The following is a 20,232-nucleotide window of genomic DNA, read 5'->3' as shown; positions in this document are numbered from 1 at the left end:
GTGTTCATGTCCGGAGAGAAAGGTCTGGAAAGATATATAGCAACATATTAATGGTATAGGGAGCTTATGGAGAATTTTTATTTTCTCCTTTATGATTTCTGTATTTTCCATATTTTTTATAATGAACTTGTGTGATGCTTGCCATCTGGGAAAAAAGAAGCTTTCATTTTAAAAGAAATGATCTAAAGAAACAATGGATTAAAATTGTCTGGGCTGATCAAGGAGATTCTTTGAAGAGAAATTGCATAAATAGCATCTCGGGACTTAGCAACAAGCTCTGTGTGTGTGTGTGTGTGTGTGTGTGCGTGTATGTATACACACACACACATTCATGTATGTGTATAGGTGTGCTGAGGAGGGCAAAAGAAAAAGTGAGGGAAAGGGAGGACTCCAAAATGGTTAAGGTTTTGAGCCTGAGTAACTTAAACAATGTTGAAACCATTAACAGAGTCAGAGAATTCTTCACTTAGCCCAGCACTTGCACAAATAGTTGGTGCTGGATGTGTTTCATTGAATGATGACTGGTTGAACAAATGAGGTGAGGCAGGGCGAGGATATGGGAGGAATATAATGAATTCAGTTTTGGGGATGCTGGGTTCCAGGGACTGATAGGCAATCCAGATAGTGATGTTAACCACAGGAAGTTTGAACTTCTGGAGGACTATTACAGCTGAGAAAAGACTGCAAAGTCATGTATACACAGAGGCAACAGTGAAGTTGTGAGAGTGAACAAGGTGAAGTCATTAAAGGGAAAGAATGTTAGGAGAGAACAGTGCCTAGACAAGAATCTGGAAAAAAACTCTTGTTTTCTCACTGCATTTTTCAATATTGACTAAATCCTACCAAAAGGCAAAAAATAAATAAATAAATAAATAAATAAAAATAAATAAAATAAATAAATAAAAAATGAATCTGCTCATAAGTCATGTCATATCTTTCTTTGTGCCTCTAGGCAGACTGCTGAAAGGGGATAATTAGTATGTGTAACACTCATATATAGTATTTGAATTAGTGATCAAGAACAGAGAAGCTAGCCAGATAGCTTATTTAAAGATCATTCATCCACTTTTAGTTGGAGCTAAAGGGATTTCTAACACCTACTTTCTAATTTATCCTTAAACTTTTAAGCATTTAATTGGTTCCTACCCTTTTCTTTGGATTAAGGCCAGTGCTCCCTGATGATTTTCTCTTGCAATTATTGGAAACAATTGCAACTCAAAGGCTAGTGGTTCTGAGTAAGGTATGGTATGGCACATTAAAAGAGCTATACTTAGTGACATTTTTGAGATTTCCTTGTCAAAGGACTTGAAGTTTGGTTTAACAGACTCGTCCCAATTAAAGGTGTTTATCAGTTTTATAGAAAATTTGGTCTACTGTGCCCCCCAAATAATTTGAATATGGCGAATAGTATAAGCTATATTGAAAATCTGTTTCATTCCCTTGGTTCAATTACTTTTGTGAAATTAAATGGGCCATATGTAACAAAAGGCATAGTTCTCATTTCGAAGACCAAGGGGGCTATTTTACATACTTTATTTAAGTTAAGCCAGTTTCCTGAGGGCACTTGAAAATGAGAGAAAATGCATGTAGTGAGATTCACTTCAAAATATATAAGGCAAGGATTAATTTTTCACCATCAAATGAAATGGACTTCTTCCAGCCAATCAAGACAGATAAAGAGGCATGGGCACATTTAGTAGAAAACTCTGTGAGTACAAAGAAGCCTTATAATTTTTTGAATTTACTGTATCTTTCCTAGGCAACAAGCTGTTTGGAATGTATAGCTGTATGAATATATAATAAAAGTTAATCACGTGCTACAGACCACAGGTACCATGGCAAGGCTACTGGCCTTTTCTTTCCTCCAAACTGAACTTCCACATGCTGAGTTGTGAAAGGAAGCCAAAATGTTCATTTATGTGCAGGATAGACTGCAGTCACTAAACAACTTCAGTGTTCAAGTTTTATTAGAAATAAATAATATTTTATTCATACTAAGACCAGTAAGTAAAATTATGTTGACCTTTAGGATACACCAACACACCACTAGAAAGATATGGTAGTACTTCTTGTATGAGGATGTATTTATTGATTTATTCAACAAATATTTTCAAAGCGTGTGCTGGGCATACTGGAAATGTTGGGGATACAGGCAAAAGTAATATTAAAAATATTTAACAGCCAGGACAGCATAGGTACTGGCCAACCAAAGTGTATATCAGACATAAAAAACAAATATAGTCCATCCAGCACATGCTGGCTGCATATCAGCCTTGGATACAGGATAAAGATACAGCATCCTTAGCTTCTTGTGGATTCTCATCCAGATCCATGCTATGTGTTTAGATCCACACTCTTCAGGCAAGTCCCTCAAACACAAGTATAGACATTATGAGCCAACTGGCTAGAATTAAGGTTATAACTGGTGATGAGAAAACAGGGCAATGTTAAGTTATATTCATATATTGATTCAACAAATATTTTTGAGTGCCTGCTTTGTGCCAGGCAAAAACTTTTTCTAAGTTTATAACACTGAACACAATAGAAAAATCTCTACTCTCCCAGAACTTATATGGGAGGGTGGTGGGTTAAGACAGGCCAAGAAAAAATATATGATATAAAATATAAAATAGAATATAACTTATGGAAACAAAGAAACAAATAAGATGATAATGTCAGGTAGTTGTAAGTACCATGAAGAAAAAAATAGGTAAGAGTGGTCAGGGAAGGCCTCTTGGAGGAGGTGATACTTGAACCAAGATCAGAATGTGGTGGAGCCATTGTGAATATCTGGTGAAAGAACCTTCCACGAAGATGAGACAGAAATTACAAAAGCCCTGAAGTTTCTCTTGGAGTCTGTGAGGAACACTAAGGAGCTTAGTGGGAGCTCAATAAGGAAGACAAGGAATGGTAGGAAAACTCACACGCTTGAGGACTGGGCCCATAATCCTGTTACCTCAGTGCTCTAACCAACTTCACAAACCGGTCACCAACAAACAAGAAGTAAATAGAAAGTAGTAACACTACTATCTCACTAGAATATATATCTCCAAATGAGCACTTCTGGTTAAAGTAGATGTAATATAACTATTCCTGACCCCAAGCAAGGTCAAAGTTATTGTTCTTAAAGACATATATAAAAAATATACATTTTCAATGAGTAGAGATGGATACTACTCAGATCTCTCAGGGAGTACCAAGCCCATTATTTGCATTTCACTGAAATTCAATGGCTACACAGAATATGTATGCCTAATCAGATATTCCAGGAGTAATGTCTTCTCAGCTGGTTAAGAATAGCAGTCCCTAATGCTCTTTTAACAAATGTCCCCTGGTGCTAAGCCCTGTACATTTTATAATTATTATCCTTGTTTTATACAATTGCAAAGAGCTATACTCTGAAATTATAAATTCATCACAAACTTAAGGTAACAAATGGATTATCTTGCTGTCCCCAATAGCCAAACTCAATCAAGCACCTTGGATCTTAAGGCAGGCTGACTCCATGAACAGAAGCTCTTTTTAACTTGTACGTTTCTATAGAAACTTCCAAGTCTCTCTGCAGTTATCTCTCTGAATTCTGTTAGGATGTTGGATATTTTTTTTTCTCTTAAGTAAGGCTGGTGGTCTCTATTAATATTTACAATTGATAATTATTCCCTATTCCACTCCCCTTCAAGAGGCAAATATTCACTCATAAAAAAGAGACCACAGGAATGCTTCAGAAGTAAATGTCAGAAATACATGCTGAATGACTTAGGCCTGTATTGTCCAATATGGTAGCCAGTAATCACATGTGTCTATTGTGCACTTGAAATGTGGCTAGCCAGAGTTGAAGACTTAGTATGAAAGAATGTAAAATATCACATTAGTAATTTTATATTGATTGCACATTGAAATAATAGATTAGATTAAATAATTTTTCATTTAAATTAGTTTCACCTGTTTCTTTTTACTTTTTAAATATGGCCACTATAAAATTTTAAATTACGTATGTGGTTTGCATTATATTTCTATAGTCAACAGTGATGATCTTGACTATCTAGAACATTTCATAAAGAGATATGATGTTTCTATTTTAGCACCCTATCATAGAGTCTACTATACTATATTGAAGATATCTGTATACATGTCTACCTCATCATTATTAAGCACTCAAAAGGCAGGAATCATACGTTCTTCATTTTTATCTTCCTGGTACCTAACTCAGCGCCTGATAGTCAGGAAGTACTCCATTTATACACTGCTGATAGAAGTTTAAAGTGGTAAAGTGACTTTGGAAGGCAATTTGGATATTTATTACAATTTAAACTGAGAATGTTCTTTGACCAAGAATTCCTTCCTAGTAGTCTGTAGTAAAGAAATAATCACACATGTGCATAAAGGGGCATGTACAAGGAAATTTACTACAGCATTTCTAATATATTGACTGTGTTAATATAGCAAAAAAAAGAGCCAGAACAACCAATATATCCATCTATGGGAGACTGGTACACCCATGCTATGAAATCCTATGTAAGAATTGAAAGACTGATACTGAGAAACTGTCAGATTGAAGGAAATTGAGAAGACAAATAAGTGCAATATGGGATCCTGGAACAGAAAAGACAGTGAAAAAATTGGAGAAATCTGAATTAAACTCTAAGTTTAGCATCATATCAATGTTATTTTTTTAGTTTTAGTAATTGTACTATAGTTATGCAAGATGTTAACATTGGGAAAAGCTCAGTGACAGAAATATAGGAATTCTGTGCTACATTTGCAACTTTTTGTAAGTCTAAAATTATTTCAAAATAAAAAGCCAAAAGAGAAAAAGGACTGATCTAGTGATATGCTGGAGCTGCCTTACACTGGTTTATAAGAGCCAACTGTGCGGATCTCTTCCAAATTCCACCTCCAGTGACTTCATGTTGGCAGTTGAAATCAGCCATGGTGGGTATATTTACACTCCAGGAATCAGCAAATCCTGCAAATCAGGGCTTTTTGGCCCAGAGAGCTGGTTGTTAAACATTTATCAGCACACACTGGATGACCTATACATATTGATGTGAAAAGAGTGCTGAGATCTGTATTGAAAAAGTATAGAACAATGCATATCCCATGATCCTGTTTAAGTAGAAAATGTGTGTGTGTGTGTGTGTGTGTGTGTGTGTAAATACATAGAAAGAGAACTGAAAGGATGCATACCAAACTGTTGATCTTTAAAGTGGGGAGCTGCGGGAACTGAAAGGATACTTTGACATTTTCATAGTATTATTAGAATCTTTTACAATGATAATGTATTCATGTATTATTATACAATTTTTAAAATACTAGGTGCTTAACAAACCTTTGTTAAACTGAATGGATAGTTGCATTGTTTTATTCCATCTGTTTTATTGCTGTTTTCTGTCTAAAATAGAGCTTTTCTAAACATTCTTAAGCAAAAGAACCATCCAGCAATTAAATATAAGTAATCCTAAAATACATAAAACATAAAACAGAACTCATTTCATTGAAACAGATTGGGGGTCCAAAAGCTCTAAAGAAAATGGTTTGAAATTGAGTGGCCTAAAAAATTACCCTTAAAATATCTGAATAAGGAAAATTTAGGTGTTGGGAAGAATTCTTTTTAGGTATTTAAATTTATCGTAATATTTTTCTAGTGCTAGTGTCAGGAGATAGGACTGCTTCTCATGTTATTCTGTATCTTTTGATATTTTGTGTCCACTGTCTAATTTGAATTCATTTAATAACTGAGTAAATAGGTTTTGCTAATAAATATACAAGTGAACCTTGAAATTACAAGATTTTAAAGGCAAATATAACTTTGCTTTCAAGTAATTCATTTTGTACCTTAAAATGCACACATGTTCAGATAGGATGTTATATTTATTGGTTGCAAAAATTTTTGCTATTATGTTCTAGTTATAATAAATTTATTTAGAAAGTTTAAAATCTATCTCACAGATAAAGTCCTGAGCATTATGGATGATGTCACGTTTCAAATCATGCCAACACAAAAGCATATTATATTTTTCAAGATAATTTATTTTCCCTTGCTGTCAGTATTTTTCTCCCATCAGTTCCCTTACATATCTTGCTTCATGTTCCTTCAGGCTAGGGACTGCGCTGGCTTTTGTACTTTACTTCCAAAGCTTGTCAAAGCTACAGATCTACTTGTGTGTTGGACTGTCCCCTTCCTGAAAAATATACCAAGTACATTACTCAGATGGTGACCCCTGATGACTTCAGGCTTTCAACTTAACTCCTATGGGAAGCAATCTCACCAGACCGATACATCAGTGGCCATAATGTGAGACGAGATGCTTCTGCAATAAGGAATATCACTGCAAAAATAAAAGCTACATGAATTAAACGCAGTGACTGCTAACATTACAGAAACCAGGTTATCTTTCCATCTTAAAATAAATCTCATTTTTATTTCATTAAATATCAAATTGGTATGTGAGTGAACTATAGCCCTTTTATAAATTACCTTCAGATCTGAGTTTTAGCCTGGTAATAACCAGATTGCATGCAGGATTGAAAACTATTAGTTTTCAAAGAAGCATTTTTCAAGAATAAAGGAAGTAATGCATGTTCATTTATGGTACCTTACTATTGCCTCAGCAGTTTCATTCAAGTTTTCTTTCTTTTCCTAGGGTTATACATATACATTTTCTACTAAAAATATTATCTGTGCCTGCACTACATCATGAACATAAATAAAACACACTTAAATGTTCCTTTTCTAAGCAATTTGAATGTAGTCAATATGGCTTTGAGATCCCTTTCAAACATTTTTGAAAGCCTAAAAAGCTGTTGTGCCACGTTTGGGTAAGATTTCCTTAGAAAGAAAAAAAATCACTAATTAAAAAAAGAAAGAAAGTAAAAAGCAGTTTAACGTGAATAGTTTTACATAACACATTTTGCAAGTCTGCCACAATGAAATAGTAAAATTAAATGCCAATTAAGAAAAGATTGAGATGGTACAACAGAGGCAATGAGCACACCTTTTTTGTTGCTCCGCATGTTGGAATACCTGCATTTCCTCTCCTAAATGAAATGAATTATTCTCTATTGTAGTATGCTTTCTTTTTGCCTTAGTATGATCTCAGTTTTATCCAATACCCAGGCTAGAAAAGATTCTATCAAAGTAATAAATCATTTTAATATCCCAGTTCTATATTATATTATCTTAAAACTTTCATTTACTATGTATTTTATATTTTCTATTCCAAGGCTACAGCAATATTTATAAATAACATGTCTATTTGGGTACCTTATCACAGGTTTAATATATGATCTCCATTTGCAGTTGCATAACGGGCCCATCTGTGTATTCCTTATCAGACAGACACAATTATTTAGTGGTTTCATCTCAAGTCACAGCACCAATAAGTGCTCTCCGTAACTCAAATTTTACTTATTTTTATATTGCTATTTGCTTTGTGGAGTCAGGAGGAATAAGCAGCATAATGATGAGATAAATTAAAAAAAACAGCTTAATGAATAATGTAGCAAAAATATCAATTCAGTCAGGAATCAGCACTTTTGATTCTTCTTTAAAATTTTCTTTTTCTTTCCCATTTTACTTCATTTTCTGCTCAACTAATTCTTTCTTTCACTGTGGTTCAAGTCATTGCCTGTCACTTTTTCATTATTGATGATGAATTCTCTCAGATTCCTAAATAGTTTCTTACCTTCTTTTCTGGTTTGAGTACTTATTGGTAACAGTATCCAGGTTCTTTTAAAAAGACCCAAATAAAACTGGTGACTATGGAGAGTAAGAAATAGACCTACACAGCTCTCTCCTTCTCTTACCCATTTTTCTGCATATATTTAAATTTTAAAAATGGAAATGTATTCATTGATTTATGCCTACAACCCCTGATACTTTGAAACTCACTTTTCTGATTTGGAATCATGCAGCCATAGCCATAGATACATGGTATCTGTCTTTATGCAAACTAGTAGATACTAAGATCTTAAAACCCCTCCATTACCTGATTATTCATAGTTAACATTAAAGAATAGGGCTTTTATGAGGCTGGAGAGGCAGGAGACATAATAGAGAAGACGGAAAATGAGCGGTAGAAAACTATAGACTTTTCTTAGCTGCCTTATAAGACGTAATCAGATGGGGAGGTACAGAGAATGAAGTGGTGGATATTATAAGGATCAAGCTTTTTCTCGGTTTTCTGAGGTGACACCATGACAGTGTTCTGACAGAGTCACCAATGTATGATCAAAATGGGGTTGATTCATGATTAGGATTCTCAAGCCTTCTTCTTTCATGAATAATTATTTTTTGGCTTATTACTATGTAGTAGACATTGTCCTAGGTGCTGAGGATACAAAAGTAACTGGTTACAAAAAACCTTGCCCTCTTGGAGCTTACACTATCTAAAGGGAGGTGGTTGTCAGGTGTTATAGTAAAGACCATGGAGCCAAGATTCAGTGGTTAAAATCCCAACTCTGCTACTATCTAGTTGTGTGACTTTGAGCAAGTTACTTAATCTCTGTGTCTCTGTATTCTCACCATAAAATGTGCTTAATAGTAGCATCTTCTCCATAAGGTTGCTGTGAGTACTAAATGAGTCAGTGCATATAAGGTACCTAGAAACATGCCTGGCACATACTAAATGCTTAAAAAATATTAGCCATTATTATTAAGCCTGGTTAATTCCCCCCTTAAGCCAACCTTTACAAAATCATCTTGGAAGAGGAGAAAGGTAGGTCATTTGCTCATTGAATCTTCTACTTTATCCTGCCCTCGGAGAGGATTATGTAGTTGTGTTTCTCTGGAGAGAGTAATATAGAGGGACTCAAGTTTCTGAGAGAACTCCAGCTGTCATCTTCACATAGCCATATAGCAGAGTTTATAAAAAAGCTCACCTAATTCTAAATCCTTGACTTAATTAAGAATAGACATTCATTTCTGTTTCCATCACCCATCAACATCCCCAAAAGCTGCTCATTTCCTTTCCTCCATCATCATGGCCAATAAGATCTAGAAGTTTTGGCCGGGCGTGGTGGCTCACGCCTGTAATCCTAGCACTCTGGGAGGCCGAGGTGGGCGGATCGTTTGAGCTCAGGAGTTCGAGACCAGCCTGAGCAAGAGCGAGACCCCATCTCTACTAAAAAATAGAAACAAATTATATGGACAGCCAAAAATATATATAGAAAAAATTAGCCGGGCATGGTGGCGCATGCCTGTAGTCCCAGCTACTCGGGAGGCTGAGACAGGAGGATCGCTTGAGCTCAGGAGTTTGAGGTTGCTGTGAGCTAGGCTGACGCCACGGTACTCACTCTAGCCTGGGCAACAGAGTGAGACTCTGTCTCAAAAAAAAAAAAAAAAAAAAAAAAAGATCTAGAAGTTTTAGGTTTTGGGTTCTCTTGGTAAAAGGTTTTCAGAAATTAGAACCTAAGATTTTTAAGATGTCATCATTTCTTAGTAGAATACACTTTTGACAAAGGTTAGCATAAAGCAGTTAGAGTCTCATTTTATGAAACATAACTGAGAATTCTTACACAGCCATATAGTGTGAAATGGGTCCCGAGAAAATTTTCAGCTGAGTTACCCAGCACAAATATGCAATCCTGGGTGATGGATTCAACTCTAGTAAATTGATCTGTGCAGGTAAGGGAATTTGTCTTCAACATAATAAAATCATGGTATGTTAGAGCTTATAAAGACCACAGACTAGTTGAATATAGTTTAGAAAGAAGGGTGGGGAGTAAACTTAAAGTGAAGAAATCTGGCAAACACTACCTCAGATGGGTGATCAAGGTTACCATCATCAATGACAGCATGTACATGATGGCATGTATACTTGATGTAGACTTGATGTGATGATAATGGCACCTCTGTGGTTTTCCTCCCCAAAACCTATAACTCCAGTATAAATATGGGAACAATAATGACAAAAACCCAAATTGAGAGACATTCTGTGAAAAATTTGACCAGTGCTACTCAAAACTGTCATGGTCATCTAGGGAAGGAAACTGTTACAGACCAGAGGAGGTTAGGGAAACATGACAATCAATATACTATCCTTTTCTCAATTGGAGCCTGGAACAGGAAAAAAAAAAAACATTGGGGAAAAACTGGTGATATCCAAATCAGGTGTCAAGTTCAGTTAATAGTAATTATCAATGTTGATTTCTTAGTTATGACAAATATACCATGGTGATACAGAGTGTTAACAATAGGTGAAACTAAATGAGGAGTATATGGGAATTCTTTGTACTGTCTTTGCATCATTTCTATAAATCTAAAAGTGTTCCAAAATTGCAAGCTTATTTTTTAACGAAAACACCACAAATTATTTGGTTCAATCTCCTCATTTTATAGAAGAGGAAACTAAAACCTAGATAGAGGGAGTGCTTTGCCCTAGGACTCAGAGAACTGACTCTAGGACCCTACTTTTCTACCTTATTCCACCAAAACACACTGCTTCTGTCTTATTCAAGACCAAAAGAGGATATGATTCATTTCTTCTTTTCAATGACATTAGTACTAAAGTAATTTAGCTGGAAATAGGCTAATGAGGCCAATGTTAAAGGTTAAATTTTTATGCCACCAGTTGCTTTTGCATGAAAAAAATTTGCTCTTTGCCACACTGATTATTCAAACTAATTTTGTCCATCCATTTCAGTTAAGTGCATAGGAGAGAACTGGAAGCTCTCTTTAAAAAACTCTCCAATTCAAATAGATGTATATCAGTAAAATAATCTTTTTATAAAGATACTTAGATGATTTTATTGGATTACTGTGTCACATGTAACTGAAGTCAAATATACACTATATATTTTCCACTGGTTCTACAATCTCTTCTCTTTTTTACCTCAATTTCCTTAGCATTTCTGTTAAACTGATCACTTTGTTGTCCAAAATCTTATTTTCTACTTTTGAAATAGGTTCCAGTTTCTCTTTAAAGGAAAGGTAGGAAGTTTACTCAACTTCATATCATTCCTGAAAATGAGTCCACATTTTTTCTTAATGTTTCCTCAAATTCTTGCCATGATATTAGTAGATATGAGAAAAGAAAATAGCAGTCTCTCAGTTTTTATTACTTACCTATGGTTTAAAACTGTAGTTTTGGTTCTTTTTTATACAACATTAAAATATGCAGTTTATGTTAAAAATTTTAATATATAAAAGTTCCTTATAAATCAATAAATATCAGCTGAACCTTCCAGTAGAAACATGGGCAAAAGATGTCAGTAGGCAATTCACAAAAGAAAAAATGCAAGTTAACAGTAACAATTTAAAATATTCAACCATAGTGGCAATTTAAAAATCCAAGCTAGAGGAGTGATGTTAGCAAAATGGTAGAAAAGGAGTTTCCAGTGATCATCCTTTCACAGAAATATGAATTTCAACAACCATGAAAGCTCAAAAATTCCTTCACAAGAGCTAAGGAACCCAGGTGAGAGATTACAGGACCTGGGTGGAGTACCTAACCGAGAAAAGTTGCATTGAAGAGGGTAGAAGGACAGTTTCACATTACCCATGTCAGCCCTCTCCCAAGCCCATGCATCACAGTGTGGAGAGAGATACCCTCCATATAGGGGAAGAAGAGTGAAGTGGGCATCCAACTTCACTGTGGACCCCAATACCATATTCACTGCAGCAAACCCTGTTGCCAGGCTGCTCCCCACTGACCAAAGCTACAGGCCTACTCCAATAACAGGGAAGCCCTCGTGGCCTATGACTCCAGATGGTCCCCATAGACCCAGGCTCCAGGCCTGCCCCTGGGCTTGGCTAGCCCTGTGACTCCAGGCTTCAGGGAAGTCCCCACAGACCCAGACTCCAGGCCCACCCATGCATCAGCCTGGATTGAACCTCCAGTGTGGCCGCTGCAGACCTAGGCTCCAGGCCCATCCCAGCACCAAGCTGGCCCTCATAGCCCCAAGCTCCATGCCAGCCCCTGTGGCCTCAGACTCCAAGCCCACTCCTGTGTACCCAGGCTCCAGGCTTGTACCAGTGCCAGGTCATTCCCCATGGCCCCAGGCACCAATCTGACAACTGTGCACCTAAGCTCCAGGCCCACTCATCTACTGACCCAGGCACCAGGCCCACTGGTCCAAGTATTTCAGTAAGAAGCCTGCTTACAGACACTGCCAGCTGGCCCACACAGAATCCCTGGATGAGTGGACTAGTGAAGTGCTTTTCCTGCTGAAGCTAGTCTGTAAATACTGAAGGAGGTGCCAATGCCATAGGATCATGAATAATCAAGGAAGCACGACACCATCAAAGGAACAACATTAAGTACCTGTAAACAACTCTAAAGGAATGGAGATCTATGAACTGCCTGACAAAGAATTCAAAATAATCAACTTAAAGCAACTCAGTGAGCTATAAGAGAACACAGATAGACAGCTAAATAAAGTCAGGAAAACAATACATAAGCAATATGAGAAACTCAACAAAGAGATAGAAACCATAAATAAGAACCAAACAGAAATTCTGGAGCTGAAAAACACAATGATTGAATTGAAAATTTCACAAAGAGCTTTAACAGCAGACTCAATCAAACAAAAGAAAGAATCAATGAACTCAAAGACAGGTCATTTGAAATTAGTAAGACGAACAAAAAGAAAGACAAATGAAAAAGAGTGAAGAAAGCCTATGGGACACCATCAAGCAAACTAATATATGCATTATGGGAGTCCCAAAGGAACAAAGAATGAGAAAGAGGTAGAAAGCTTATTTAAAGAAATAATGACAGAAAATTCCCCAGATCTGGAGAGGAAAATGAACACCCAGATCCATAAAACCCAATTAATTGCAAACAGATTAAACACAAAGAGATGTATACTGAGACATACTATAATCAAATTCTTTGAAGTCAACAAAAAAGTATTTTGAAACCAGCAAGAGAAAAGAAAATAATATACAAGGGAATCTCCATAAGAATACCAGTGAATTTCTCAGCAAAAACTACACAGGCTAGAAGAGAGTGGGATAATATATTCAAAGTTCTAAAAGAAAAAAAAAACCTGCCAATCAAAAAATGTTATAACTGGCAAAGCTTTCCCTCAGAAATTAGGAGAAATAAAGAATTTCTTATAAAAACAAAAGCTAAGGAAGTTCATCAGCACTAGACCTACCTTACAGGAAATGCTAAAGGGGATTTTTCAAGTTAGAGATAAAAGATACTAACTAATAACTAAAAAAGATATGAGAATATACAAAAGAGCTTGATTTGGCCATTTTACAATGTATACATATTTCAAAACAACATGTTATAAACAATAAATATACTCAATTTTTATTTGTCAATTAAATAAATGAATAAATTTAAAAAGAGAGGAAAATAAAATAAAATAAAATTTAGTGTGAAGGTAAGAATACAGCCAGTCCCTGACTTATAATGGCTCTTATGATTGTTTGACTTTCCAATGATGTGAAAGTGAGACACATTCAATAGAAAGCAATACAATACTCTCTTGCGATGCTGGGTGGTGGCTGTGAACTGAAACTCCCAGTCACGTGATCATGAGAATAAACAATCAATACTCTACAGTGTCCTGTGTTGCCAGATGACTTTGCCCTACTGTAGGCTAATGTTAAGTGTTCTGAGCACATTTAAGGTTGGCTAGGCTAAGCCAAGATGTTCGGTAGGTCAGGTGTATTAAATGCATTTTCAACTTATCCTATTTTCAACTTATGATGAGTTTATTGGGACTTAACTCCATCATAATTCAAGGAACATCTGTACAGTAAAATTTAGAATAATACTGTAATGACAGTACATAAATCACTTTTAACTCTAGTATAAAAGTAAAAAAGCGAAAGTATTAAAAATAACTATAGCTATAATAATTTATTAGCGGATACACAATATAAACAGATGTAAATTGTGGCATCAATAATATAAAATGTAGGGAGAAGAAAAGTTAAATTTAAAAGTTTTATATGTGGTTGAAGTTAAATTGTTATCAACTTAAAATAGACTTTTATAAGTTTTTTATGTAAGCCTCATGGTAACCACAAATAAAACAACCTGTATTAGATACAAAAAAGATAAAAAAAAGAAATTAAAGCAAACCATTACAAAAATCATAAAATTACAAAGGAAGACAGTAAGAGAAGAAAGAAACAAAGAAATTACAAAACAGCAAATAAGTTAAAAAATAGCAATAATAATTGCTTACCTATCAATAATTTGTAAGTGGGTTAAATTCTTTAATCAAAAGACATAGAGTGGCTGAATGGATAAGAAAAGATCCAACTATATATCCTGTCTATAAGAAGCTCATTTTAGCTTTATGAACACACACAAGCTGAAAGTAACAGGATGGGGAAAGATATTTCATGCAAATGGTAAGCAAAGAAAGCAGGAATGGTTATTCTTAGACAAAACAGACTTCAAGACAAAATAGATTTTAAGTCAAGATATAGAAACAGCCTAGGTGTTCATCAACAAATAAGTAGATAAAAGAAAATGTGATATCTATGTCTATATCTATGTCTATATATCTATCTTTTTTTTTTTTTTTTTTTTTGAGACAGAGTCTCACTCTGTTGCCCAGGCTAGAGTGCCGTGGCATCAGCCTAGCTCACAGCAACTTCAAACTCCTGGGCTCAAGCGATCCTCCTGCCTCAGCCTCCTGAGTAGCTGGGACTATAGGCATGCGCCACCATGCCTGGCTAATTTTTTCTATATATATTTTTAGTTGTCCAGCTAATTTCTTTCTATTTTTTTTAGTAGAGATGGGGTCTCGCTCCTGCTCAGGCTGGTCTCGAACTCCTGAGCACAAACGATCCGTCCACCTCAGCCTCCCAGAGTGCCAGGATTACAGGCGGGAGCCACCGCGCCCGGCCTATCTATCTATCTTAATCTATCCATATACACAATGGCATACATTAAAAAGAAGGAAATCTTATCATTTGCAAAAGCATGGATGAATCTGGAGTGTATTATGCTAATAATAACCCAGATACAGAAAGAGAAATACTACATGATCTCACGTGTATATGGAATTTAAAAGAGTCAAACTCAGAAGCAGATAGTAGAATGGTAGCTGGTAGGCACTGGGGGTGGGAGAAATGGGGAGATGGTGGTCAAAGGGTACAAAGTTTCAGTTGTGCAGGATGAATAAGTTTTGGGGATATAATGTATAGCATAGTGGCTACAGTTAATAATACTGTATTGCATACTTGAGATTTTTCTAAGAGAGTACATCTTAAATGTTCTCATCACCAAAAAAAATGAGAGGGAGTTGCATATATTAATTAGATTGCAGTAATCATTTCATAATGTATATGTGTATCAAAACATCACATTGTATATCTTAAATATATATAATTTTAATTTGTCATTTATACCTCAATAAGTCTGGAAGGAAAATGTAAGCTAAAACACTGAAATACTCTTTTGCCTATCAAAATGGCTTCTTTTATTTTTTACAAATGATGATGTCAAAGTTTTCAAGTGTTCAGAGAAATGAGCACCCTCACACACCACTGGTCATGTAAAGTTGCAAAATGTTTAGATAAATTGGCAACATACATCCAAAGTGTTGGAAATGTTTCAAAATATTTTTATCCAGAAATTCCATGTTTAGGAATTTATACTAAGAAAAGGATCTGAATAGATTTAAAATATTGATCTTCAATATATTGTATATAACAGCAAGATATTAAAAATTACTCAAATGTGCAACAAATTGCATTGATTAAATCAATGACTATATCATCATGTTGCCATTAAAAATGCTATAGAAAATATTTCATAATAGAGAAAAACAATCACAAAACAGGTAATAAAACAGTATATAATATGAGCTCATTTACAGAGGTTGTTTAGTGTCATAAGTGAGGGCACAGGCACTTTCTGTGTCAGACAGACCTGAAAAGTAATGGCTCTTCTATATACTAGCTGTGCAATATGGGGCAAGCTACTTAAACTCCCTGAGTCTCAGTTCCCTCATATGTAAATTAGAACTAATACAGCAGTTCCTTCTTCTACATGGGGGATATGTTTCAAGAATCCCAATGGATGTCTGAAATTTTGGATAGTACCAAACCTTATATATACAATGTTTTTTCCTATAAATATGTACTTACGATAAAGTTTAATTTATAAATAGGCACAGTAAAAGATTATTAATAACTAATAATAAAATAGAAAAATTCAAACAATATACTGTAATAAAAGTTAAGTGAATGTGGCCTCTTTTTCTCTTTCAAAATGTCTTATTGTATGTAACATTTTCAGACTGTGTTGACCATAGGTAAATGCAACTGTAGAAAGCAAAACTTGATAAAGGGGGACTACTGTAATACCTAACTTGAATCAGACTATAATTATGCATAAAGGGATCTACATGAGTTAAAGTACAGTTCATGCCTATTTCTAGAAATTAAGTGCTTATTTTTTTTAGCATTACAATACTGAATTCTTTTTGATGTTCAACGTGTAATCAATTACCATCACTGTTCTTTTTGACATTCAAGTTTGGCTAGTGTGAAGCCCTTCAAATTGGCCCCTGTGTCATTTTGATATGCCTGAACACTACCTTGCTTTCTAGCACAAGATATCTCAGGCTTACCTTACTTTCCTTGCCATAGACCCAGAAACAGGTAAACTTCAAAGAAGTTTTGGTAGGAAATGTATTTAGAAACCAAAGTTTGGGTATGAGATGTGTTCATTACTACAGAGGTGTCACTGCTTTTAAGTCTTTTCAGGGGACAGGCCAGGATATATACACAAAGAACAAAACTTTTAGATTTTATACCTGCTTTGCTAACATGTATGTGTATGCACACTTACATCTGTGTGTATAGGTTTATTTTTTAAAGCACAAGCTTATATTCATGTTCTTAATTCTAATCCAATGCCACAGAGTTCTTCCTCCTTCCCATTCCATATTTGTATTTCCTTTTTTTCACACAGTGAACGCTGTTCCCAATAACATGAATATATTTACTCAGAACATGGATATATTTACTCATTCAAAAGTAATACCAGACTTACAACACAGTCTGGTGGCAATGTCAATAGAGACATAGGCATTTTCATACACTGCTGGTGGGTAAACAAAAGAGTTCAACCATTATGAAGGAGATTCATGCAAAATTGCCACTTACAGTTTTTTAAAAAAACTTTCTTCTGTTTCAATAGTTATTTGTCTTAATCTCCTATTTTGCATGTATTTCCCCTTTTCTCTTGATTACAGATTGTTTGTGTTCTGCCTATTTGTTGATTTTTAACACCATTGTATTTATTTTTCTGTTTTTTTTGTTGTTGTTTCCTACTCTATTAACTTCTGCTTTAAGTTTCTCATTTCCTTTCTTGTGCTTTCTTTTAGTTTATTTTATTGATTTTTAAGATTTCTTTTCTTTAATTTTATTGAAATGGCTTCATTGTATTTCATAAATTTTGACATGTGGTATGTTCATCATTGTTATTTCTTAGAAATTTTGTAGTTTTACTTTTTGTTTCCTTTTTGCACAAGAATTTTTTAAAATTTAACACATTTCCAGGGAGAAGGGCTTTTCTTATTTTTAAATTTTCTTATTAATTTGTAGTTCCATTTCACCATGATCTGGGAATTATGTTTATATTATTTCTAATTTATGAACTTCATAGATTATAGAGAATATATCTTTCTCAAGGTTTCAGAGAACATTCACAATATTTGATAATCTGTATTACTTTGCCTATCTTTTACATCAATCATTTTCTCTGATCTTTTTTTTTAAATTTTACCTCTCTTTATTTCAATTTTATGCTCTTTGCTATGCAAGTGCCTTTCAGAACATTGCATCTCACTATATTTTAAAATCTTTTCCCCCTTGGTTACCATTCAGTATAGTCTTCATTTTCAAGACGGTTTTATCTTTTTCTTAAATTTATTTTCTGAGTTTGGTCGATTCTCATTTTGCACATTTCTGTTATGAGTTTTAAAATTTATCATTGGAGGCTTCTTTCATATCTTCAAATGTTTGTTTAAGATTAAAATGCTTTATTGCAGTTTTTTTCTTCTTTGGGGTTGGTTATTTGGAGAGTTTTTTTATTGGATGAAATGATTGATTCTTATTTTCTACTTTCATTTTATAGAGCTTTGTGTTAATGTTGCTTACCTTTTTATGTTCATTCTTAAATACTTTATTTTTCTGGACCAGCAATAAGAGTTGTGGGCAGACAGAAGTCAGGAGGTTGGGTGACTTACTCAGATTATTAGATTTCTTTGTTCTTATTAAAGTGGTTTGTAAAATCAATGATGCCATTTTAATAGGGGGTTCAGTATATTCCTTAATGCTGTGATTCACTTTTATTTCTGCTGTATTCTGAGATTCTACCTCTTGCTTTCTTCTTTTCTTTCACTACCAGGCCTCTGAGGGACACTTCTTCCAAGTCAATGCCTCTATGTCCTCAGAAGTGGTGCCTTCCCAAGGCTACCACCTCTAGTTCTATGCACTTTAAAGCACATTTCTTTCCATTTTCAGCAGCCAGTGGTCTCATATGCCACATATTAGATCTGTTCTTAATATCTGCCCACTAAGGGTGGGATTTCTTTTTAATGGGAGTTATTTGATCAATTCTGCTGTAGCTAGGCCCCAGTTCTTATATCTTCCTTTCCATTTAGCTTCTGTCTGACTCTTAGCTCTGGCATGGGCTACAGAGCTAACTCTGCTTAATTTGAGTATTTATTTCTCTACTTATGTGTAATTTGAAGTTTGCAGAATTAATTCTCTATCTCCTAAGTATGGTATTGAAGTAGATTATGGGTGGGTTTTTTGTTTGTTTGTTTGTATTCGTTTTGCTCTCCTTGTTGATTTGAATTTCTCTTTGAAGCTTGGTATGGAGAGATTTGGATTTAAAGGGCCAATATTACCCTACAGGAACTCAGACTTCACTGTTAATATTTATTTTTACATTTATATGATACATATGTAGACACATACACCTGAACATTGTGTACCCAGTATCTATAGCACATTCATTTTAAATGAGTCTCTAATTATGGGGATAAAATATAATTTTACCTGCCTGGTGTTCTTTTATGTTCAATTTCATGCATATGTGAGATAGTTGTCCATGGTTAGGGCTATCATTTATAATTTTGAACAGGGCCAGATTTACTAAGAGGGTGATTGTGTTGTGTTTTCAGGCATGTTTTCTTATCTTTCACATAATTCCTCCACCTAGATTTCTAAGACATGGAAATTCATAATGAGTATCTCATTTCTTTGGCTTAAATAGTGATGGCAAATATATTTCAACTTTTGAGTTGACTCTAATTGTAGAATCTAGACTCAGCAGGAAAGAATGTTTGTTGCATCTGATTACTGATGTCTGACACAGGGAAGTGATGACATCAATGTCAAGTATTTGCCCTTATTGGATTAAGACTTTGTCTTCTGATTAAATGCAAATAACCTAAGAGAGATATAATACATTTATCTTTGTCACAGCCATTTATACTTCAGTATGAATTATCTTATTACATGGCTGCAAGCTTAAATGTCTACATAAAAGGAAGGCAGGTAATATAAGAATGAAGAGGGTGGGATGTGTATTCTGATTGAGTGGAAAGTTCATGGTCCTTTAGGGAGCAGCTCCAATTTAGCCCCAGTCAATGGTTATCATATTATTTTTGCCACACCAAAGACTGAAATAATGCCTGGCACATAGTATACTCAATAAATGTGTGAGCAAATGGATAAATGTAGATCTGGGGATGCCAGATCTTTCTATTTTTCAAAAGAAACAAGAAATTTTATATAAACCATAGATTTTTATGTAAAATCTCTTGACTGAAGTTTTTAAATTTGTTGACCACATTTAACAAATTCTGTGTGCCAAGCAAAACCTGTCTAGTACATCAGATTTGTTTCTGAATTCAGGTTTTGTTAAGGAGTAGAAGGCAGGACTATTCCCTGAATAGCCCCGGAAAGGAGCACAAAGAGAATCTGAGACTGTGGGCTTTGGTAATGAAACAAAAGAGAGCTAACAGATTGAAATAGTAACTGAGCCAATGACCTTGGCCTCATTAGTGGGAATGCTACCGAGATAGCGAGTAATCTAAATATTTTCATTTCTTTCCTATTTACTCAAATCACAAAAGACATATGTACTATAATTGCCTATAAAATAGAACAATATTATTCAGTTTGCTATGTATGCTAATAATGAATTATGTTTCTTAAGGCCAAAAGGTATCCCTATCATTGGACTTGATGCTCTTCAATTTATCATTTTTTGAAAGTGTATTTAATTGTGATTGTAC

General features: G+C 34.8%; 1 protein-coding gene across 3 annotated transcripts in view; it reads right to left on the bottom strand.

The window, feature by feature from the left end:
* TENM1 (teneurin transmembrane protein 1) overlaps window positions 1-20,232 on the bottom strand; it is a 532,730-nt gene that overhangs the window by 271,354 nt on the left and 241,144 nt on the right. The gene's annotated exons all lie outside the window — the stretch shown is intronic.

The sequence above is a fragment of the Eulemur rufifrons genome, chromosome 30 (genome assembly GCF_041146395.1).
Source record: "Eulemur rufifrons isolate Redbay chromosome 30, OSU_ERuf_1, whole genome shotgun sequence".
Taxonomy (NCBI): domain Eukaryota; kingdom Metazoa; phylum Chordata; class Mammalia; order Primates; family Lemuridae; genus Eulemur; species Eulemur rufifrons.
This window is presented reverse-complemented; position numbering and strand designations above follow the sequence as displayed.